Raw genomic sequence first — 23,911 nt, forward strand, 5'->3', positions numbered from 1 at the left:
CACGGAATGAATAACTAGTAATGCGTTTATGTTCTGTGAGTGCTTTAGCTAGACCAAAACCAAGGCACATACGGCAAAAGGAAAAATATATAAGAATGAAAATTTGATGATTGTTAAATTGTGTAAGAAATTAAGACTCTTGAGAACCTCAGACCACGAGTCAGGGCTCCATATTGAGCTATTGGGCTCTGTGCATGAGCTGTATTTATTACACAGCCGAGCATTGAGCACAGCTTTTTGTTCATGGTGCCGAGAAAGCCACTGCTTCCATCCGAAGAAATGCTTGTATCGGCACCTATACTGCACAGTCGCTAATGAAGCTGAAGCTGGAGGGATACAGCAGAACCAAACACGTCAGCAGCCGTTTTGGCAGGGCAGCGTTCTCCTGACCTCTTCAAACCGGCATAGAGTTTCTCTAGTGGCTGGACATACTCTTAGAAGAATTTCTAAATGTGACAGCACTTCAAGCGCTGCTGCCGTGTACCTCCAAATCAAATACAAAATTACAGTAATATCAGAGTTTCTTCTTCCTGGCTCGAAGCAAGTATTTCACTGCGGATAAGAAGAGATTGATCTGAAAGTGTTTTACTAATATGTCGAAGAATGTTGCTGAACGCAGGAGGGTCAGTCCAGCAGAACAGAAAATGATTTGCATAAAAACTCACCGAAACTGCTAAAAAAACGCATGGCACGTTAATAACCTGTCTCGCGCAAACTCCTTAATCTGACTTTCATTCGGCTCTAGCTTTTACAGGGGCAAGGCCTGTACCGTTTGACACACATAAATTTCGCGGACCGGGAATATGACTATCGTTGTATCTCTGCCAGTACGATCGAGAAGGCCGAGAGCAAGCATCAAGTTACAGTAATGGTACAATTTATGGCTTCCAGTTCAGAAAACTCGTAAGTTGTTTTTCAATTTGACATTTCTATAGCACGGAGAGAAATGCAGTCGCATTTTAGCAACTATTGGAAGCTTCTTTGAAAGCTCAGGGCGTGCTTTAATTATTCCTTGTTTTATCGCGCAAAAAGAACGGTACAGTAATTTACTTTCTGAAGCGCTGTCTCTATTTCATATGCGTTCATACACAGGTAGAGCAATTTTGGATGCTGAATTAAAAGATTTTCGAGTTTGAAGCTTTCCATCTCGAAATCTATGCTCTGTGAAAAAAAAAAAAATTGAATGTCCTGCTTAGAACAGCTTACAAGAAAAAACACATAAATGCAAAGATTTTTAGGTAATAAAACGAAAAGATCATATTTATACATTCTTTTACCCGTCTACCCTCTAACATTGCCTAAATAATTGATAAATCATTCTGAAGGTTGTGGTGGATATAAAAGTTACTTCACAAACCAAGGGCTAAGACAAATCAGTTTGCTTTTCCGCTTGTTTGTGAAAATCGGAATAGAACGATTTTACTGGCCCTTGAATGTTTTAGGAAAAACCCCTACTGAACAAGCAGAAAGTAGTGTGGTGATAGTGCTCCTTTGGCGCCACTGGAATATGTTTCCAGGAACGCTGTAGGATTTTTATCAGCTTATATGTTGCCCGCCATTGAGCATCACCCATGAAAACTATATTTACTAAAGAGGACACTCTGAAACTTGTAGCGGAAAACAGTATGGATTTCCTGGCATTAATGTGTCAGGTGTATAATATTTTGAAAAATTATGAACACAGGAATTAAGATATTATTAACCTTAAATCTCTAAAACTATTAATAAATTGATCACCAACCTACCGCAAAACATTTAAAGCTGTTGCCCTGCCTGATGAGTAATCATGATGGCGTGTTAATTTGTTGCCCGTACTTATTCGAGATTTTTTGATGTCCACTGAATGCGCTCGTACTAACTCCATCTGTAAAGGCAAATTTATTTCTATCTAACGGAAGACTAGTCGTCTTTGTAGCTATCCTGCGCACGGATGCACCAAAAGCACGACAAGAAAGCTTCGGATTTTTTTCATCAAACTCACTATTGTAACGTTAGCAATAATGAGAATATCAAGACCATAACTTGCAAAAACGTATTTTTATTTGTTCACGTGCATCGGCTCTTATGCTAAAATCTGCAAAACAAATATGTTGACCGTGTAAAACTAACTGAGTAACCTTTAGGGAGGGCTTTTTCCTCTAAATGGATAAGGTGTAACGCCCTTAGATACGGACGGGAAAAAAAGACAACTTTATGCCAAGGGGTTAAATCATACTCTTTGCGTAGTCTGTTATCATAGAAGTGGGATTTATCTGCGATGGTGGACAGCATTGCACTTGGCCTCCTAAACTATTCGGTTAAACTGGCAGAGCGGCATGCTATGCCGATGTTCGTGGTAAGAATAGAACGTTCATGAGAATTTCGTGAATATGTGCCTCTAATCACAGACATTCGGAATGCACCGACATGTATACTATGTATTCCAAAAAAAAAATGAACTCGAAGCGCTTTTAGAGGCATATATTTACTCGCCGGGTAATTGTGATCATACCATTGCGCGCTATGGTTTCCTAAATTTAAGTTTCGATAGCGTGGCAGCTAGTGTAGATAAAAGTGATAAAAAGCAGATGCAATTAAACTGTGGTAACGTTAAAGAATTATCAATGGAAACACCAGCTGAGTTCTTAAATGAATTCGGACCATTTTATATAACGCACCCTCCAACAGCTGAGAATAAGGTGGCATGAGGAACAACGCACACTGAAAAGCACTCCCAATATAAAATTGGTTTCAAGAAAGTCATAAATTTCATCCGTGTTATTACTCGAAAACGAATCCCTTACATGCTGCTTGGACAAATGCTTGTTGAAATGCATGCTAATATTTTTCGGCCAAGTGCTCTCCTCAGTTACAATTGTTCTAAACGGCATGCCTTGCTTGTGAGCTTTAACAGTATGCTGCTTGACTGATATTTCATAGTTAACTTTTTAAATATTACAATGAGCTCTTTAATTATCGAGAGGCTTGTAGCCCACCATAATTGATATCCATATCAGTTTCTACTATGTCGAAAACGCGGTTACGCTCGGCGCTGTCGCCCAATAAATTTTACGGGCATCGCGCCAAATAACATGCGCTTTCGACAAGCGTACATGCAAATCAACCTCTCCAGTGCAGGTAACTCGTCCAAAACAGCCAACATTGTTGCGCCACAAAGCCGAGGATAATAGCGTTTCGCAAATTCTAAAAACTGATATTGATACTACTTACGGTGGGCATACGCCTGTCTGTAATTATAAGATATGAACAGTAATATTTAAAAGTTGAGTATTTTGAATATTAGTTCCCCAGCCTGCTAGTTAACTCGCCTTAGCTTTATCTGGTGTACTTAATTGCGGAGAATGCCATAACGAAAAACGCACACTACTAAATTAAAAAGCCTGTGTTTAAAAAGTGTGTACCGTCTTAGGTCAAACACCCTGTATGCCAGGTGTTACCGAGAAGGCGGCGACTAATACTAAAAAATACCGATAGTCACCTGGTTGCAATGAGCGATTTGTAGCCACCCGTTCGTAATATCCTTACATTTTTTATAGTTTTGAAAACGCTAATAATTTCGCCGCTGTGGCTCAACTAATTTGGGCCATTTCTCCCACCATTCGAAAGCTGTTCATTTGGGGGAGGGCGCAATGTGACGTGAATCAACACGCGACCCTCCCTGAGGCACGTGCAACCTGACATTCTCTACCCGCCCGCGCTTTAGTAGCGTAATTGCGAGGAGCGGGGCGCGCTTCAGCTTAGGCGGAGCTGTGCTTGTGGAAGGTGCATAATTGCAGTTCTCAATTTTGCGTGCCCCGCCGCGGTGGCTCAGTGGTTAGGGCGCTCGACTACTGATCCGGAGTTCCCGGGTTCGAACCCGACCGTGGCGGCTGCGTTTTTATGGAGGAAAAACGCTAAGGTGCCCGTGTGCTGTGCGATGTCAGTGCACGTTAAAGATCCCCAGGTGGTCGAAATTATTCCGGAGCCCTCCACTACGGCACATATTCTTCCTTTCTTCTTTCGCTCCCTCCTCTATCCTTTCCCTTACGGCGCGGTTCAGGTGTCCAAAGATATAATGAGACAGATACTGCGCCACTTCCTTTCCCCAAAAAACCAATTATTATTATTATTATTAATTTTGCGTCAATGTCTGCACCAGTTAACAAAAATGCAGTGCCAGTGCAGCGCTAGCTCTTGCGGCATCAGCTTAGACTGACACTATTGCTCTCGGTGCAGCGGCCAAATTGAGTGCAAAATCCGTAAACATTCGACTCCTGCATTCGCGAGCTGGTGTTTGTCTCGTGGCTTCACATATGGGCGTTATTGTGCCAGTTGTATGGAACGCTGTGCATTTGTTCGAAGTGGCACATCTCGTGGAGCGGCTATGAAATTTGTTAATTTTAAGAAGTGCTTAAGAATTTGACACCGCCCTTTCTCTTGCGTTGTGCAAAGTGGATCAAAAAGACACTCACCGAGTCAACAACTACTTTGAAGAGTCAACAAATTTAAATTAATGAGGTTACTCAGACTTCTGCTGCAGGCAATATTTGGCAGTTTATAGGCGTGATTCTGACTGTTGCTGTTCTATCCGAAACGTGACTGCGTTTGTCAGCCAATTACAGAAGGAAAGAGCTGCCTGATAATTTGGACATTTTTGAACTCAACAACTCGAGTTAACTGTCGGCGGACGGTGCCGGCAGAGGTCTCTTGCTATCCTGTAAGTGGGGGGGGGGGGGGGGGGAGGGATTATGTCGCAGTGAGTCATCACAAACGTTGCGATCCTCCACGTTTTAATACGTAGATGATCGCCTATTACGTGCATCACGGGTACATAGAAAAAGCATCATCGTGCTGCGTGTAATAATAGCATTCCACACAAAAGAGAAATGATGTAAAGCAATGTGCGAGGGTAGACAGAAGCGTCAGAACACATACGCAGTGTGCCGACGCCAGCCAGTCACGCGCGTATACAGGCACGTACGCGCACTGTTATTTCGGCTGTTTGGTGAAAGCAGGCCGCAAATGATGATGAGTCTAGCACAGATAAGCGGTGATCTCAAGCACTGTCTAAACGTCCTTCACTAATGAAAGCATGGCAGCGGAGCCGTCGGCTGCTTTTCTGCTACGGAGGGCGCCAAGCACATTTCAGTACTTGCACGCGAAGGTTTGGTTCAGTTTGGTTTATGGGGGTTTAACGTCCCAAAGCGACTCGGGCTGTGAGGGATGCCGTTGTGAAGGGCTCCGGAAATTTCGACCACCTGGGGTTCCTTAACGTGCACTGACATTGCTCAGTACACGGGGCTCTAGAATTTCGCCTCCATCAAAATTTTACCACCGCGGTCCGGATTGCAGCCGTCGCCTGTCGCGTCAGCAGCCGAGCAACGTAACCACTGAGCCATCGCGGCGGCTCTTGCATGAGAAGAGAATTCGCCCGGCGGATAGTGCAGAAGAACTCGCGCAGCACGCAGTAAAGTTGAGTAGCGAAGTGCAGGTGGTTCTAGCTGCACTGTCAAATCGAGTTCAAGTGCTGCGGCTCCTGAACTGGTGCAGAAAATGCAGCGAAATCGAGGAGACCTGAAGTGTAGAGAGATTTTGATTTACATAAATGAAATTTCTGCTAATATGAAGTCTACCTCCAGGTTGTTTGCCCAATGATTAGTTATCTATAATTATGCTGATTGCCTGAAGTTGCAGTCTCGTCTATAGAAACTGGACGAACGGTGTCGCTCTTACTTAGCTAATAGCTTTAGTAAACGCGCCAATCTATTGCTCTTTAAGTACACGATTAACAACGAAGTGATAGAGGCAGTAGGTTCCTGTACGTACCTGGTGGTCTACCTAACGCTCGACTTACCGTGGACTGTTCACATTGAAAACATGCTAGCCAGCACCTACAGAACACTCCGATCCATTCGCCGCTCGCTTCATAAAGCAAACATGGATATTAAACGCGTCAATCTATTGCTCTGTAAGTATACGACTGAAAACAAAGTGATAGAATCAGCAGATTTCTGTAAGTACATGGGTGTCGACCTAATCCCCCGCCCATCGTGGACTGTTCACATTGAAAACATAATAGCGCGTACCTACACAACACTCGGATTCATTCTTCGCTTATTTCATCAAACAAACAGGGACAAAAAGCTTATTGCTTATACTTCATAAGTCAGCCCTAAAATAGACTATGCGTCTTTCATACGGAGCCCCCATCACGTGCTAGTGCGATCGAACGAGACGCGATCAACGCAGCACTTATGCGCTTCGCTGTTTAAAATTATTTTGATCACGCATTTACCTGAGTGTTAAAAAAGACGCTAGAGCCGTCCTAGAATGCATCACGGACATCTCTAACCTCATTTTGCTACCACCGAAGTAAAAGCTCGATGAAAACAAATGCAGACAGCGGAGTGCCTAAGGCTTCGCTCTGTTCGCCATTTCTTTCCATCGTCCCTGTCCACCTTATATACAAGCTAGAATCTCTACAAAATAAGGCTGCCCAAATTATCTCACGTCAAAATTCACCTAGCGCCGGTATCTCTTCTTAGACTTAAGCTCTAGCTTCTTTCTTTAGACAGTAGACGCAAAATATCGCATCTCTTGTTCAACCGTAAGATTTATCATAATCCGTCTACCTACACTGCAACGCATATTACACCAGCTCCTCGAATTTTCCATCGTATTGACCACAACTTTAAACTTAAACCTTGGTTTTCACGCACTGAGCTAAATCGCTTTTCATTGGTGCACTTAGCCGCAAGAGAATGAAATCGGTTACCGAAGGAGATCGCCGAGACAACAAACCCTGAAAAGTTCAATTCATAGCTTGATGATTGTGTAGCAGCTGGGACACGAAAAATATGTGCGCATTTTTGCTTTTGTCTTGAAAGTTATTCCTCTCCGTTCTCAAAAATGTTCAGAGTTCGTCGGCAGATATGAGATGTTTAGCTTTTATATGTTTTACATCATCAATTTATGTGCTTACACAGAAATGCGACTCCTCTTGTAGTTTGTGATAATCTTTTCTTGTTGTTGTGCGATTTATGTCTTCCACCTCCTCCTAATGTAATGCCCTGTTATGGGCCCTTAGGGTAAATAAAATAAGTGAAATATGATTGACGTCACTTTGCTCTCTCCTGCAAGCGCACGGTGTTCGAATGGCGCGAGGAATGGCTAAAATTTGTTGACTCACAGCGGTGAGGGTAATCGCGTTTTCTAAATTCTAAGAACTGATACGGCTATTACTAAGGGTAGGCTACAAATCTCTATTTTAAATCAGATGCCTATAGTAAACTGTTAAAAAGTTAACTATAGTAAAGAACGCCTTACACGCCTTACAAGGCGCTGCGTCGCGAACAACTAGCGGTACAGTCCGGATCCAGGATAGCGGCAACAGTCAGTCCAGAGCACGTGCAAGTGTCGGACCATTCAGCGCTTGTCGTCGTTGTCTTCGTTAAGCGCAAGCCGCTGAAGGTTCCGGAGCAGAAAGCCAGTTCTACAGCTTCCCCTGGGCGAAAAGGCGCCATCTTGGCGGCCTAGGGCGATGTGACGACGGCGGGGTCGCAGTATAGTTTGAGGCGGGCCGTGCGGACAAGTTCACGACCTCGGCAACGGTGATCAGTGGACGGCGTAAGAGGTCCGATGAGGTAATTGACGGGGATGTCTGCTGAAGATTGCGGTAGGAGCCCTGGTAGTTGCTATGAAGTTTGGAAGAATGGCCAGGACTTCAGGAGGGTACCCATAGCCAAACCAAAAAGTCAGGAAGGTAAGCGGGAACAAGTTCAGAGTGATCACGGGTGCTTTTCTGCTTCTGCTGGACGTGACATGTGTAGGACCGGACAAGCGGTTGGCACCCTTCAGCATAAGTTGCGGCTTGGGAAAGCGTCGTAAATTTGGAAGCATCAGGGCAGTATGGCAGAATGGTGTCCATTATGCAAAAAGACTCACGGTCATACAGGAGAAAGTACGGAGAGAATGCGGGGGTGGCTTGAGCTGCGGAGTTATTAGCAGAGGTGAAGAAAGGCAGAACGCGGTCCCAGTTAGAGTCACCGGAAACAACACTCATGGCCAGCATGGCGCCGAGGGTGCGGTTAAAACTCCAAACCGTGCTATTTTTCTGCGGATGGTAGGCGGAGGTAGGGCGGTGACCGATTTTTCATTCCTGAAGGACAACTTCTACAACTTGAGAGGAATTCGGGACCTCTATCACTGAGCAGCTCTTTTGGAGCCCCATGGCAAAGAATGATGTGATGGAGGATGAAGGAATCAACGTCGTGGAGTGTAGCAGATGGTAAAGGCGACGTTTCAGCGTAGCGTGTAAGATGATCGATGGCAACAATGACCCATCGGCTGCCGGCTGATGTGGTGGCAAGAGGGCCGTGCATGTCAATGCTAAAAGCTCGAATGGCTGGGCTGGGCTGGGCAGGGCAGCGGCTGCATAGAAGCTGAGTTTCGGCGAGGTGACTGTTTTCAGCGCTGGCATTCGGGGCAGGACTGGACGAACTGGCGAACATAACGGTACATCCCACGCCAACAGTACAGATGTCGTAGGCGGGTGAATGTTTTAAGTAAACCACCGTGAGCAGACTGAGGAACATCGTGGTAGTAGGAGCAAATGACGAAGCGCAGATGGGTCGGAATGACAAGCAGCCACTTGCTACCACCCGCGAGGTAGTTCTGCCAGTAATGATGCTCGTATCTGATGGCCAAATGATGTTACTGGCGACGGAGAGCACGGGAAGGAGGTTGTTACGATTGGCCAGATCAGAAAACCAAGAGGCAAGCGATCCTGGCGTCTCTGCGTTGCACAGAAACCATATCAGCGGGCTCAAATGGCAAAGAATACAGTACGGATATTTAAGGAACTGCCTCAGGTGGCAGAGAAGAACGTGAGAAGGCATCGTTATCTGCATGTTTGCCGCCGGAACGATAGAAAACGTGAATGTCGTACTCTTGGAGTAGTAGAGCCCAACGCGCCAGTAGACCGGAGGGAATTCTCAAAACGGACAGCCAGCAGAGGGCGTGGTTATCAGTGACAACGTCAAAAGGGCGCCCGTTCAATTGGGGGGAAATTTAGCGATTGCCCAAAGGATGACTAAACACTTGATCTCGGTGACGGAAATGCTGGCTTCTGCTTTTGCTTGTGTCCGACTGCTTTTTACCGTTTTTTTTTATTCTGCCAGAATAATTCAGTAAAACTTCTTTTTGAGCTAGTTGGTGCATTGTGAACCAAGGAAAAGGAGCAGCGCACAAACATGCAACCACACAAGAAGAAAGGACAAGACACTAGCGCTGTGTCACAATAATGTTTCTCGCAAGCGAGAGGACTGGGAAGCATTATTTTTCTTTCTTTTTTCTCTGCGCACACTAATATATGTCGTAAGCGAAACATATTCCCGAAAGCCAGGCTTGCGCTGAGCGAGTGCTGCACCGACGCCAACGCCACTGGCATCAGTGTGCATTGCCGTGGGATAACGACGGTCGAAATGGCGCAGGATTGGTGGAGTCTCCAGAAGGCGACGTAGTGTCCTAAAGGCTTCGTCACAGGTGGCGACCAGGCCGAAAGGTCGTTGCTGGAAAGGAGCTTGGTCAGGGGGTAATGATGTGGCAAGATTGCGGAGGTATGGCGGAAATAGGAGCAAAGGCCGACGAAGCTGCCGAAGAGCATGACGGTAAATTCATAGAACCCGTCGGGTGCGGCGAAAGGAGGATTTGGGAGTCAGTCTCTGCAATGAGCACCTGCCCGTAACTGAGCGCCCTGCAGTCAGGCGGAGGCTTCGTCGATAAGAAGAAGAGGGTAAACGTCCATGCGTGTAATCTTCTTCAGACGACGGTAGTAGACGCAGAACAGGATTAAACTGTCTTCTTTCTTGAGCAGCACCACCGAAGGTGCCTATAGCTGGGCGACGGCTGGATCAGGTGGCGCTTAAGCATGTCGGTCAACTGTCTTCAGTGATACGGCGCTCAGGGGCTGACACGCGGTATGGACGTCGGCGCAAAGAGGCATGGATGCCAGTGTAAATACAGTGGGTTAAATTTATTGGGCGGCACAAGCAAGGTTTCTCGTAGTCAAACGAAGCTTCAGAACGGTGTAGGACGCGACAGGTTGGGCTCGTTGAGTAGACGTCAGGGTGGCGTCGACGGATCGGTGAAAAATATCGACACAAGAAAGATAGGCGACGGGAACAGGCGTGATGGCGCTATTGTGAAGACCGGCCGCGCTATCGACGAGGGGGTATGACGCGGCGGGATCCAGCAAGGCGACATCATCAAGCGATTGGCCACGGAGTAAAGTGGTATGGAAGGGAACGGGTTGGACACATGAATAGGGTTTACACCACGAGTAATTGTCAGCACGGCATGAGGCACCAAAATGGATTTCATCTCAGCGTATCGTAAAGAGGGCTTATAAATTACAGTTGCGTAGGAGAGAGCAGCACAAGAAAGAGGCAACAGCCCAGAAGAGAACGTCTGTGTCCTCTGAGACGACCACAGAAGCGTCAGCAGCATCTTTACGTCCAAGGGAACGTCACTAAAGGGCGATAACTTAAGGTGAGCACGGGCGCAGTTAATAACGGCGTGATGTGTGGAGAGGAAGTTCCAATCAAGGATGACGTCGTGAGGTGAGCGAACGAGGACGATGAACTCTATTGTGCACGGAATGTCCTCGAAAAGCAGGCGGGCGGTGCAGGCGGCTAATGCTCGAATGTCATGAGCGCTGTCGGTGCGTAGAGGAGCGGCAGAAAAAGAAGTCGTCGCCTTTTTTAGTCCGCGACAGAGGGTATGACTCAGAACGCAAACGTTGTGGGAGTGTCAGTGTCATCAAATGCTTCAACGACTACTGCCTCAACGAACACAGAAATAATATTTCCGGGCACGGAAACAAGTCTTGAGTGAGTCGATATTGGCGCAGTTGTTGCCTCGGGAAATGCGGCCGTTAATTTCCACGTGGACGGCGGGTTGGCGGTGGACCATCGGAGAACGGGGACGACGGCCAGGAGACAGCGAGCGGTGGCAGCATAGATGGTGAGTAGTAGAGAAGAGGAATCCGGAATCGGGACATGTCACGCTGGCGAGAAGCACCGTGGAAGATCTTTGTCACCACTTCGCGCACTTTTGCGTGCACTCCCAGACACCCTTAGAGCGTGTGGGGGTAGTGGTATCGGTCACAAAGGAGATGCCCTCGATTCAGCGTGGCAAGCTCAGCCGGAGACCAGCTACCATGTGACAAGGGGGTTCGTCGTTTGGTGCCCAGCTTTCGCCGGTCGCAATCCAGAGAATGGGTCGCAGCCAAAGGTTCACAAAACAAAACAAATTTTATACAGCTAAGAGACGATACAAAGGATTTCACTATTACTCGTATGAGCACATACAAAGTGATTCACAAATACCATGCAACGCGTGCAAAGAAACACTTGAGAGAGATAACAATTCAACAAAATCTTTGCACCTTAAGTGCACTAACACAGAGAGAGACAAATAAACAAAACACAATTTGTTCACCGGGCACTGCGACAGTCCGACGACTCGACGAGCACGACGGGGCCGATCCGCAGACTGGCGCACGTTGTCTCGCTGGTCCGGGCTGGGCGAGTGGTGTTCTCCCGGGAGTCGAGCGGGCGCGTTTCTCGGAAACTTGAACGGTGGCTCGGCCTAACAGACGGCGGTTGCAGCCCCTCATTTATAGGCGCGGACCGCGTCTGTTTGTTCTTCGCGCCGAGGCAGGCGCGCACATACACGCAGCTTCAACCGCACAAACTCCTTCTCCTTCTTGCGCCGGGCGCGTGACCCCATTGGTTGAGCGCGGAATCCACCTTATAGAACAATCTAGGTAATTCGCGGCACGCTGTCATCGGCGCCGGAGCGAAGGGGGAGGGTATTCTTTGGCGCACGCAAGATTACCCCCTTTCCATCGACACAAGCAAAAACTTCTCCAACATTCGAGAAAAATCGATGCCGCGCGCGGCCATGCCCCCCGCGGCGCAGCACCGGCGAGCTGAGCGGAAAGTTACGCAACCCCCTGGGTTCCTTCCCCGCTGTTTTTTTTTGTTTTATTTTACCGCTTGTGGACGCGATTGCTTACGCGCAGCGCCGGGTTTTTCGAAGAAGCGCTGAATTTTTTGACAGTCGTACGTGTGCTGATGCCTGCAATCGTCCTGACAATGGTCACGACTGTGACACAAACGACCACGTGGCAAGTTGCTCCATGGCGTAGAAAATAGAGTGGTTGTGCTGTGTGAGCCAGCGGTTCAGAGGCTGCGGCTGTGATCATAGGCTGGTAACAGGACGATAAGTTGAGGTTGCAGGTCGCCGGGGTTCTAACAGTTGGTGAGGCGGCCTATAGACAGGGGCAACAGGTGAGGGTCGCGACCGCACCCCAGCATAAGCGGACGTTAGAGGAGCCGCCATCAGGGGTGGCTGAGAAGGATGTGGCAGGACCTCAGCGAGCTGCTACTTTATGAGACACTGGAGGTTGAGAGTGAGCGACAGCGCTGGTACAGGCGAGCATGTAGACAAGGAGAGCAGGCATGCGACTTCCTCACGGAAAAACTGGTGAATGTTATGCAGAAGCGATTGGTGGTCCATAGCACCGTCCCCATGGTGAACCAAGCTAGAAATTTTGGCCTTTTGAAGGCTGACACGCCCGGTGGAAACACGCTGTTTGCGCAGATCATCGAAGGTTTGGCTGTTTCTGATAAGATCGCGCACAGTCCGGGTTTTTTGGCGACGAGTATCTAGAAGGCATCATTTTCATTGCCTTTTGATAATTTGTAAGATCTTGTCGGCATTTTTGATCGAAGGCTTGATATCGTTGCAGAGGTCCACGAAAGCTTCTATAGCATAATTGGTGAAGCTTTCACCGGTTTATTGTGCCCGACATCAAAAAAGCGTTGCTGGGCTTGAAGTTCGCGCACAGTGGGACGGCCAAGACTTCTGCCAGGCTGCTTTTGACAGCCACCCAACTGTAGATGTGAGCCTCGTGGTTTCGAAATCCACCGATTGGCAACGTCGCTCAATTAAAAGATAACAGCTGTGAGCTTGAATCTGTCCAGTCGTTTATTGCATGCGCTTACGCGTTCATAGGAGGCCAACAAATGCGCCGCAACCGTGTCATCTGTGCCGCTGAAGATGGCTGGGTCATGCTGCCGCGCTGCGCTGGATGTGAAGACAGCTGACGGAAGCGGTGACGCAGGTTGGGTGACGGTCTCAGGCCTTGCGAAGGCGGTAGGCAATGCTCGGCCTCGAAGCTCCAGGCCGAGGGGATCGTTTTCACTTCCACCACTAGCAAAAAGAATGTCTTACAAGGTGCTGCGTGGCGGACAACTAGCGGTACAGTTTAGATCCAGGGTAGCAGTAGCGGGCAGTCCAGAGCTTGCACGAGTGTACGAGCGTTCAATGCGTGTCTGTAGCTAAATGCCGGCCGCTGAGGGTTCCAGAGCCGAAGGCCTGTCTTCCATAAGTGTTGGAATTAATTTAAATAATTTATTATTTAACATTATTCACCTATATTTATGTCCGTCTATGCTGGTCCTCTGAGTACTATTCTGCAAAAAGCTTCTCTTTAGCTCCAAAACAATATTATTAAAAATTAGTACCCGGCTTCCGTGAAAAACGTGGTACGTCTTGTTGCAAGCGAGATGACTCCTTATCATTTATTTGTATATTTTTTTCTCTCCTCAAGGTACACCTATAACCGAACCTTCCAATTTAAAAATCGACCTCAGGATTTAAATACCATGACCAGCGTTGAACCTTACGGTAAGAAAATATCTTCTCTCTAATAGTTGCTGCTATTGCCACTGAGGGAAAGGTAACAGTTAACAACATAAAAGGAGCGTCGGTCAACCTGGAATACCCTGGAATATGCAGCAGCCGTTTGGGATCTGTACATACAAGCAAACATAATCATAAACTTAAAATTGTTCAAAGAAAATTAGTTACATTCATTTATAATTCGTATAGGTTAAGAACATCACCGTGCCTTCGTTAAGACAGAACAAACCTAGAAACAATCCAGGAACGAAGACGCCGCGAGAGACTGAAATATATGCCCTTAATCTACCATGGTGCAATGAGACTAAAACGAGAGCAGTACATCCAAGTCGCCTGTCGAAGCCCAAAAATCACATCATTATAAATAAATTGCAGACTCTACTTGCAGGACTGATGGTTTCAAAAATTCCTTCTGACCGCGAACCGTTCGAGTGTGAAATATCGTGAGCCGCGTTGTCATGGAAAGTCCCTCACTCGAGAATTTTTTGAACATGCTTGGCGATCATTTTTTATGAAATTTGGTTCTTCCTTGTCATTGCTTGTCAACGTGAATTTTCCTTGTGAACGTGCATTTTATGTTGCGCCCTGTTCTTAACTTTTTAACTCTTAACTGGAATTCATTTGAATAACCAATATTGCGTATATAGGAAGCGTTTCTTCTGTATAAATACAGCTAAATAAAAGTGGAATAACAATCATGGGCAGCGTCTTGCCAATGATGGCTACTCCAAGAGTACACGTATTTTCTGAGGCCTGTTTTCTGCTCCTTTCTTGTTTGTATCCTGTGAATATTGTTCACTACTGTGCCAGTAATTTAATGACCGAGAACATTTAATGTTTCACTGTTTCGAACTTTCCATTGTCATGTTTTTCTAATGGTCGGGAAACATGTATTCCGGAATGAATTTCCCGCAGGTACATATAAGCTGCCATTTATTTAATCCTAGGTGCCTCTCCTCTATCTTACAAGTTCTTGTCTGCGGAACCAAACTGCATTGTCCTTAAAGATATCAGCGTTAGACCATGGCATTCCGGTAAGTTACACCGATATGTGAAATCGCATTCTATGAAGCATGCAGATGAAGTTCGAGCCTCGTTATGACATATGTCGTACTTCGATGATTTTTTATTCTACAGGGATGTTATAATTTAAGCGAAGAGTTTGAAGTTGCGTGCTCCTTTGCAAGTGTACAATGTCAAATCGTGAAAGGAAAGAGCGATGCAGCGGGCCGCATTGCGCCAGTGCGCTTTGTGAAGTAGTTTCTTTGACTCTCTGCGTTCGACAGCACATAAGATAAGCGCTAATAAAATCGGCTCTTCGTACACTAATAGTAGCTGTTTCCACCAAGTGTGGGTGCTTTTTTCACGTAGATAATTTACGTAGGTAAATAGCCTGGCCGGTAGTCAATGATGAATCCTGAAGAATTGGCACTGCAGTTGTCAGCAAGAACGGTCCAGGAGCAAACACGAGCCGCCCACTTCTTCCACGGAAATCTCTGTTGCCCTGTTTAGCACTGACGGTATTAGCCCCCCCCCCCCTTCCGTTCGGGACGCATCGACGCGATGCAAGGATGCCGTGACAAAGGTCAGTGCTTCCTAGCGTGGTAAGTTAAAGGCGGACAACGTGCACCACCTCGGAGCGCGTGCGTCGACGGAGTTCGGGCGTCTCGTTTAGAACAACCGCATTGTTGAGTGCGCCGACGCGACGAACCACTCGATAGAGACCAACATAACGGCGCAGGAGTTCTTGTTCAGTGCATGACGTCGGATCAGGTACAAAACCCAAACAAGGTCGCCTAAGAGAAATTCGGCGTCTATTCAGCGCAAGTTGCAGCGCCGCGCATCGCGGTCTTGCTGATCTCAGAAACGCACCCTGGCGAGCACCTTCGGGTCGTTGGCGAAAAGCGGCATGTCGTAACTTATGTGGTCGTCTAAATGGGGAAGCAGGGCGTCGGGCGTTGTCGTTATCGTGCGTCGGTAGACTAGAGAGAATGGTGTCTTGGTTGGTGGTTTCTTGGACGGCGGTATTGTACGCGAACGCGACATAAGGTAAGACGTTGTCACACATTTTATGCTATACGTCCAAGTACATCGACAGCACGTAAGCAAGTGTCTTGTTGAGGCGTTCCGTTAGTCCGTTTGTCTGGGGGTTGTAAGCGGTTGTCCTGCGGTGCTGCGTGCGACTCAGAACAACAATGAGATGTATTTGCTCAGCCGAAAAGACGGGTCCTTGACCTGCAATAAGAACCTCTGGTGCGCCGTGCCGCAAGATAATCTGATGAACGAAAAATTTGTTGATTTCGATGGCAGTGCCACTGGGGAGAACTGCCGTTTCCGCGGAGTGCGTCAGGTGGTCCGTAGCTACTACAGTTACCCTTTTTCCAGAAAATTTGATGCAGGAAACGGCTCTGAAGGCGTCTGATGGTGGCGCGTGCACTTTTAAGCAAGTGATGTACGGCTCGGCCATTCGGGCAGTGCGCTGTTGGCCGGCGAAGCCGGTGGGACGGAGGGCGTTCTTAAGGGCGTCGCCGTCAACAGGGGCTGCTAGAGCTGGGTGCACGAGAGAGCGGGAAAGGCAGTTGGCGTCAAAATGTGTACGGCCTGACTTCTACGTCACAGTAATATCACATTCCTGAATGAATCCGCTCTATTTTGAGAGGGCCGCTGAGGGATCCCGGGCGCTGGCTAGCCAATAATGTTATGGTGTGTCACGACTTTGAAAGGTCTCCAATAGAGGTATGGACGGAACTTCGAAGTTGCCCGTACGATATCTAGGCATTTTTTTTCTGTGGCAGAGTAGTTTGCCTCCGTATTGGGCAAAGCCGGACTTGCGTAGGCAGTCACTTGTCGATTCTCCTCCTGAATCACAACAGCGCCCAAACCAACAGTGCTCGCAACGGTGTGTACCTTTCGTCCGGCAGTTTTGTGAAAATGCTCCAGAACGGGTGGTGCATGAAAGAGACATTAGAGTTTATGAAGGCCTGCTCCTGCAGGATAGGACCAGTTGTCGGTAAAGTTGGTGCTTATCTATTGTTGTTGACAGCACTTAAAAACACGGACAGAAGACAGACAACATGGAAGACATCAGCGCCTGTGACGTCGTCTTCCATGTTTTATGCCTTCTGTCCATGTTTTAAGCGCGGTCAACAAAAGTGGTTCTGCGGGATACCCCAGGTGAGCGGCATATCAGCCTTGGTGAAGCGGGTAAGCGGTGCTGGAATTTTTGAGAAGTGTTTCACGAACCGGCGGTAATATGCACATAAGCAGAGGAAGTGGCGAACTTCTTTCAGGTCACTGGGCAGCGGGAAACTCGCAATGGCAACGTATTTCTCTGTATCCGGAAGTATGCCGTCCCTTTTGGCTACGTGGCATAAGAACTTCAGTTCTTCGCAAGCAAATTGACATTTTTCGGCTGTAAGTGTAGGGCCAGACGAGATTATAGCTTGCTAGACCACGTCGAGTTAACGAAGATGCTCCTTGAAATTTGGGGCGAAGACAATCACGTCGTCCAGGTATACACGATAAGTGTGCCACTTAAGATCAGCGAGAATGGTGTCCATGACCTTTTGAAAATTGGCTGATGCGGAACAAAAACCAGAAGGCATGACCTGGAACTCGTATAATCCGCCTGGTGTGATGAAAGCCGTCTTCTAGCGGTCCCTCTCGCCGACCTCGATTTGCCAGTACCCGGAATTCAGGTTCATGAAAGAAATATTCGGCGCCGCCGAGGCGATCCAAGGCGTCTTAGATACTTGGCAGATCTTTTTTGTGACGTTGTTCAGGCGACGGTATTCGATGCAAAACCTCATTGTGCCATGCTTTTTCTTTAGAAATAACACAGGGGATGCCCACGGGTTACGAGATGGGGGTAATCGTTGGTATCCAGCATTTTCTTATCTTGAGCCCTGACAGCGACGCGTTCCTTAGGGTAAACGCGATAATTGACTGACGAAGGGGATGGACAGTGTCATCAGTAATAAAGCGGAGCTGTGCAAGATGTGTGTGTCTGACGCATGCCAACGACGCAAAGAAGCTACGGTAGTGGTTGAGCAGGGTCCGAAGTTCTTGGCGGTGGCGATTCATGTCCGCATACGCGACGTAGTTCTGCTCAGTAGAGCCGATGAATGCAGTTCGCAGCGCGCTGGTTAAACTATGCGAGCACTTCGTTTCTTTGGTGGCTTCAAGATACAGTCACAGTCACCCACATACTCAGTAGTTGGTTTTCAATGCTTAATTGGCAAGCAAGACATGAATCTTCCTATCCGGGAGGAGAACTGCCTGGGCATCAGAAATGCCTGTTTGCTGAAGCAAAACCTGCTTGCACTCGACGACACCTTCTGTTGCTCGGAGTATCACTGTACCGAAAGTCACCATGACACTAGAAAGTGACGGCCGGCTCACGTGCGCGTCAAACATGTGTAGTGCAGCTGGCAGTGTGCTGTTGATTCGGATGGCACACTAAACAAAAACTTGACAGCCTTCGCCTGCATGTCGATGATTGCACCGTGTTCCGTTAGGAAGCCCATACCGAGGATGACATTGCGGGAGCGCTGGGGTAGCAAGACGGACATTTCCAGGAATGTTTCTCCTTGCACTGTGACTCGCGGCGCGTACTCTGGCGGTACGTGTCTGCGGTGCGTCCCAACTGGTAGTAACCGTCTTGTGCGCCGCAGCAAACTGCCCACTAAGTATCTACAAGTGCGGTAACGTGGGTTGCTTCGAGTGTGATCTGTAGGTTCGGCAGTGGGTTGCGTGGTGTTTCGACAATGTCGAGGTGTTCGGTCGGGGGTTTGGTGATACGAAGGAGTGCTACGCCGGAGATTGGCGTCTGACTGATGGCGGGCGTCGTTGGGTCATTGTGGTGTCTGGTCGACCGATTTCTGAGTCGCCTGGAGCTCCGTGTTGCACTGCAGTAGCGGAGAAGTGCCGGGCTTCATTGGAGGATCTTTGGCTGCGTCGTAGAGCAGCCGCACTTCCGGAGGCTTCTGGGTCTAGTTTCCCCTAGGGGGATGTTGAGATTGGTTCCGCTGCCCAGGAGAGCTGTATCTGCTAGGCGGGGGGGGGGGGGGGGGGGGGGGGGAGGGATTGCGAGAAGCGGCTGGGCCCGGGATCGACCTGCTCGATCTCCCGCGGCCTGTGACCAGACCGCGGACGGCGTGCATCGAAACAGTATCCTCAAAGACCCAGTAACATGTACAGACAGAGGCGACAGATGTGCCCAACTTCGCCGCAATGGTAGTACAACGGCCTGCTGTGTGCGGTTCGCCAAACGGCAGTCAGTCTAAGACGTGCACGCTGCACTACATTCGGCCTCGATGGTGAAACACGAACGGCTGGTGGGGGTGGCTCGTAGCGCGAGGGTTGTCGGTGCCACGTAACGGATTGCAACGACGGTATAACTTAAGGTCTGGGGAGGCGAAGTGGCTGTGATGACTGGCGAGACGCCCTGTACCTGCTGCGCTTCTTCCTGTACGACATCAAAAACGTTGCGGTCCAACTTCCCTAGCCAGTCCTGGGCAACTTCATGTGGAAAGCCGTACAAACGAGGTGGGTCCCGCGGATGGTGAAGCAAAACTGATGCTGTTAATGCCGCAGATCCATTGTGTCAACGCCGACGCTTCTTGTTACCTTGTGGTCAGGGAGAGGTCCGAATTGGGGAAGCAGGCCTTTCAGTCGGCGACTCGCCAGATGAACAGGTGCTTCTACCGTTGGCGTGTGTCCTGGGCTGGATTCCCTGCTTGTAGGGGGCTCCGGTACATGAAAGCCATACCCGTCACCTACACCAGATGTCCCGTAGGCCATTTACGCAGGTAAATGGCCTATTTACGTATATAAGTAGCCTTGCATTGAGTCAAGGGCAAAGACCGTAGAATTAGGCGCCGCAGCGCTCAACCAGAACGGCTTAGGAGCAGACACGAGCCGCGCAATTTTTCCTCGGAAATCTTAGTACCTGTCTTCAGCTTTCGCGGCACATTCACACCAGCAAGACACCTCGGGGATGTCGTCGCCTTGATTTTCGTTCAGCGTGAAGCAATGAGGCCAGAGAAGGCCGCTATAAAAAACTATATGTCAGCGTAAAGGTAACAGGCAAGATGCCCAGAGGCATGAAGCACCGTTCATTGTGGTTAATTCCGTCACGTCTTGGTCGGCGCATAGTTTAGTTTTCTAAAATGTAAACATCGCAGGTTTAACAAATTCACAGCCTATATTATCGCCAATAGCAGATGCAATCACTAAAGGCAATGCAGGAACGGCGTACCGTGTCCCAGGAAGGCTCATAGATACTGATAGCTACACACTACTATTTGGTAACGTCCCTCATCACCCGGTGGTCTTCTCTTAGCTTTTCTTCGCGGGTCACAGCGCGCCCAGATTTCTTTGCCGCATTTCATGTATGGCGACCCGCATGATCAGCAGTTGCCGAGTTCCGTAGAGGGGATGGTACCAGCGGAAGCTACACTGAATTCTTAGACTCTCCTCGGCCGGACACCATTGTAGCCGCCTCGGTCTATCATCACGTCTAAAAATGGATAAGAGCTGATTACTCCAAAGGCTGATGGCTAGAGGCACTGTACTAATGCATAATGTATTGACGGCAACCCACGCGGTGCTCTCTCCTCGCTTATTCAGTGCCGCCAGGATTTCACGTGCATCTCTCGGGCTGCAGTGAAGAACTTGGGTTCCTTCGAACTACGCGCTGGCTTTTCTCCCCACGACACCACAAAGACACTGTTGCTGTTTTCTGCGCTGGTGGAAGCGCAACGTAGATACCAGCGGTAAAATAAATATTCCGCCATGGCCCGTTTAGGTTCACACCCGTGTCCTCCCTCTGTCCTGCCCCAGGGACACCCAAGTAGCGCCGGCAAATTCTTAAAACTAGCAAGGCATTTATTTCTGTGAAGCCAAATTTTATCCCAAATTACATCTCTTGTCGTCACCAGAACATTTCGTGCAGTGAGGTCTTTAGCGCCGTCATTTCAAGTAATTTGAGGGCTCATCTAGAGCTGAGCAATAACTGTAAGTGGGATATGTTAGGGTATATTCAGGAAAGATGCAGGAGCCCAAAGTACGATCTCAGAGGAAGCGAATGGACGGGAGGAGCTGTTCTCGTGCTCTCATATCACTCAAATTTCTTCTTCACACTTCTTTATTCATTATCTTCTGGCCTATGCCTGAGGAGGGAAAGAACGAGCAGCTGACTCGGATCTAGGCAAGAATTAAACAGCTTGCAGTAGCTTCACGTGCTGCAGCCCCGCGCCTTCTTTATTTCCTTTCTCGGACGCAGGTGCTTTGGCCGTGCTCAAGACAAACCCAAAAAAGTGCGATACAAGGCCCTCCGCCTAAACTTCAAGTCGAAACTGCACTGAGGAGCGGCGGCACAGGCGAGGAAGTGGATAGAGACTGCGGACGAGGGGAAGTGAATGTAAGGGGAACTCCGACGCACTCAGTTGAGGTCTTCACGTAGGCAGGCTTGAGATGGTCAATACTGACTGTCTCTCGCGGCCATTTTGAAGGAAGTTGGTAGTTTTTAGGCAGCGGCGAAGGACGCGGAATGGTCCGTCGTAAACCGAAGTGACCGGTGCTCGGACAGCGTCGCGGCGAACGAAAATATGGGAGGAAGTGGCAAATTGCTGGTGAACAAAGATGGTGTTGCGGCGCTGAGGGCGAGGCGGAACACGGCGGAGGCCTTTAACATTGTCGACCAGATGCTGCAGGAACTCTGGCAGCTGGGCAGGTAGCTGCGATGATGTGAAGTCTCCGGAGAGACGCAGAGAACTACCGTACACCAGCTCCGCTGCAGTGCACTGTAGGTTTGTCCGGAGAACGGCCCGTAAACCCAGGAGCGCAACGGGTAATCAATTAATCCAGTGGGCGCAGTTGGGACGGGTAGCAAGGGCGGCATTCAGCTGGCAGTGACGGCGATCCACCATGTCATTAGCGCATGGGTGCTACGCTGTGGTGCAGCAATGCCGGGCGCCAAGAATGCGGTTCATGGAAGTAAACAGGGTGCACTCAAATTAGCGCCCAAGGTCCGTTGCAAGGTGTCAGGGCAACCAGAGCGAGGCACCCACTAAGAAATGAAGGTTCGGGTAACAGTCCCAGCGGTGATATCACAAATTGGTACAGCCTCCTGCAAGCTTGTGAAACGGTGGACCTTGGTGAGGATGGAAATATAACCTTTCGAGACGGGTCCAGTACCCACGATGTCGAGATAGACATGATCAAAACGACGGCCGTGGGGAAGGAAGGCCTTGGAAGGACGGTAGACTATAACGGTAGACTTTTGTCGACTGACATGTGTGCGTGTACGCGCGAGCAACCTCATTAATACCGGGGCCAGATATAGCGCTCGGTGAGAAGGCGTTGACTAGCCTGAATGCCTAGGTGATAAATATCGTGGTGCGAGTGGAAAATGGTGCTGCAACGTGCAGCAGGAACAAAAGGGCGGTGAAGACGTGCTGAGAGGCCGCACCACAGAGAGTCAGGTCAGCACGGATGAGGCACAAGCCGTAGTCGGAGGGAACGGGGGTTCTCCAGAAACGCCTTGAGCTCGCGGTCATCATGCTGTGATCAAAACATGTGGTACAATCGATGGTTCAAGCTGGAGAGTCAACCGCAGCTGTACGCGAAAGGGAGGGCATCAGTGGCGCTGAGAACGGCAGCCTTTCGTGATGGATCTCGGTATTAAATTCCGAGATGTGAGCTGGCTGGTGGTGCTCGCGGGGCACGCATTTCGATGAGCTGGTGCGGAATACGTATGCCAGTGGCTCGTGATTGGTGTGCGTAAGAAACTTGCATCCTTCCAGAAAATGTGGAAAGTGCTGTATGGCAGCGTAGACAGCTAGCAGATCGCTGCCGAAGATGCTGTAGTAGTTTAAGTAGCTTACGAGAGTAAAAGGAGAAAGGCTGCCACTCACATTTAATGAGCTACAGTAAGACGGCTCCGACTGCCACGATAGAGGCATCCGCCATCCATCTAGTAGGCGCGTTGATGTGCGGATGGATCAGAAGCGCAGCACCCGCGATAGCGTGATTGGCAGCAGTAAAATCGGCTTCAGCTTCTGCTGACCTGAAAATAGCAAAGGACGTGGCACCGGTTGACCGAAGGAGGTCGGCGAGCGGGTGGAGCATCTCTACACAATGCGGTACAAAGCACGAAGAAAAACTTACCAGCCCCAGTATTTGGCGTAACTGGCGCAGTGTAGTAGACTGGGGATAATCCTAGTTGGTCTTGAAGTGGGACCGAAGAGGGCGGATACCATGCGATGATATATAATGTATCAAAAACTCGAGATCAGAGGCGCTGAAGACACACTTGGTTGTGTTCACGACCAGGCCATACTGCTGTAAGCGTTGGAAGAAGGCACGTAGGGGGCACACATGATCTTCAGGTCTAGGGCTGGCGGTGAGGGCATCATAGATATATGTACGCAAACACAGGAGGCCCGGCGTGACCTCTGCGATGAACCACTGGAAGGTTTGAGCCGAGTTTCGGAGCCCAAAAGGCGTCCGCACGTACTCAAACAGACCAAAGGGCGTCCTGATGGCGGCCTTAGGTATGTCGGCGGCCTCCACGGTTATCTGATGGTACGCCATAAATAAGTCCACTTTGGTAAACATGGTGGAGCCATCGAGGCGCGATGTAAAGTCCTGGATGTAAGGCAGCGGGTAGCTGTCGTGAACAGCCTTAGCGTTCAATGCGCGATTGTCTCCGCATGGACCCCATTCCCAAGGATCCCGCTTGGGCACTGTAAGCATCGTGGAAGCCCACGTGCTGGACGGCGGGCGTATAGGGACCCCAACCTAAAGTTTGCCGCGCGACGACAGCTCCGTGCTCCTCCCGTAGCGGCGGAATTCTGAAGCGTCGATAGGGCACGACGGCGCCGGGGCGCTCTGACTGGCCTTGTTCGCGTGCTGCGGGCGCTTTCTCCCTCCGCCTGCTCCTCGTGGCCGTCTCCTCGCGGGCGCGGCGGATGCGAGCACAGCCTGACGACTGCACAGTGCGCCGTTTATGTCCATCGCTGGGCAGTTTTTACGCGGTGATCGAAGTGGCACGCGGCACCGTGGGTGCATAAAGGTGGGGAAGCGTCTTGCTTGACTTGTGGGCTTCTATGGAATGACGCATTTGCTTACTGACGTGTGTGCTGTCAACAGAAATTAC

The sequence above is a fragment of the Amblyomma americanum genome, chromosome 3 (genome assembly GCF_052857255.1).
Source record: "Amblyomma americanum isolate KBUSLIRL-KWMA chromosome 3, ASM5285725v1, whole genome shotgun sequence".
Taxonomy (NCBI): Eukaryota; Metazoa; Arthropoda; class Arachnida; order Ixodida; family Ixodidae; genus Amblyomma; species Amblyomma americanum.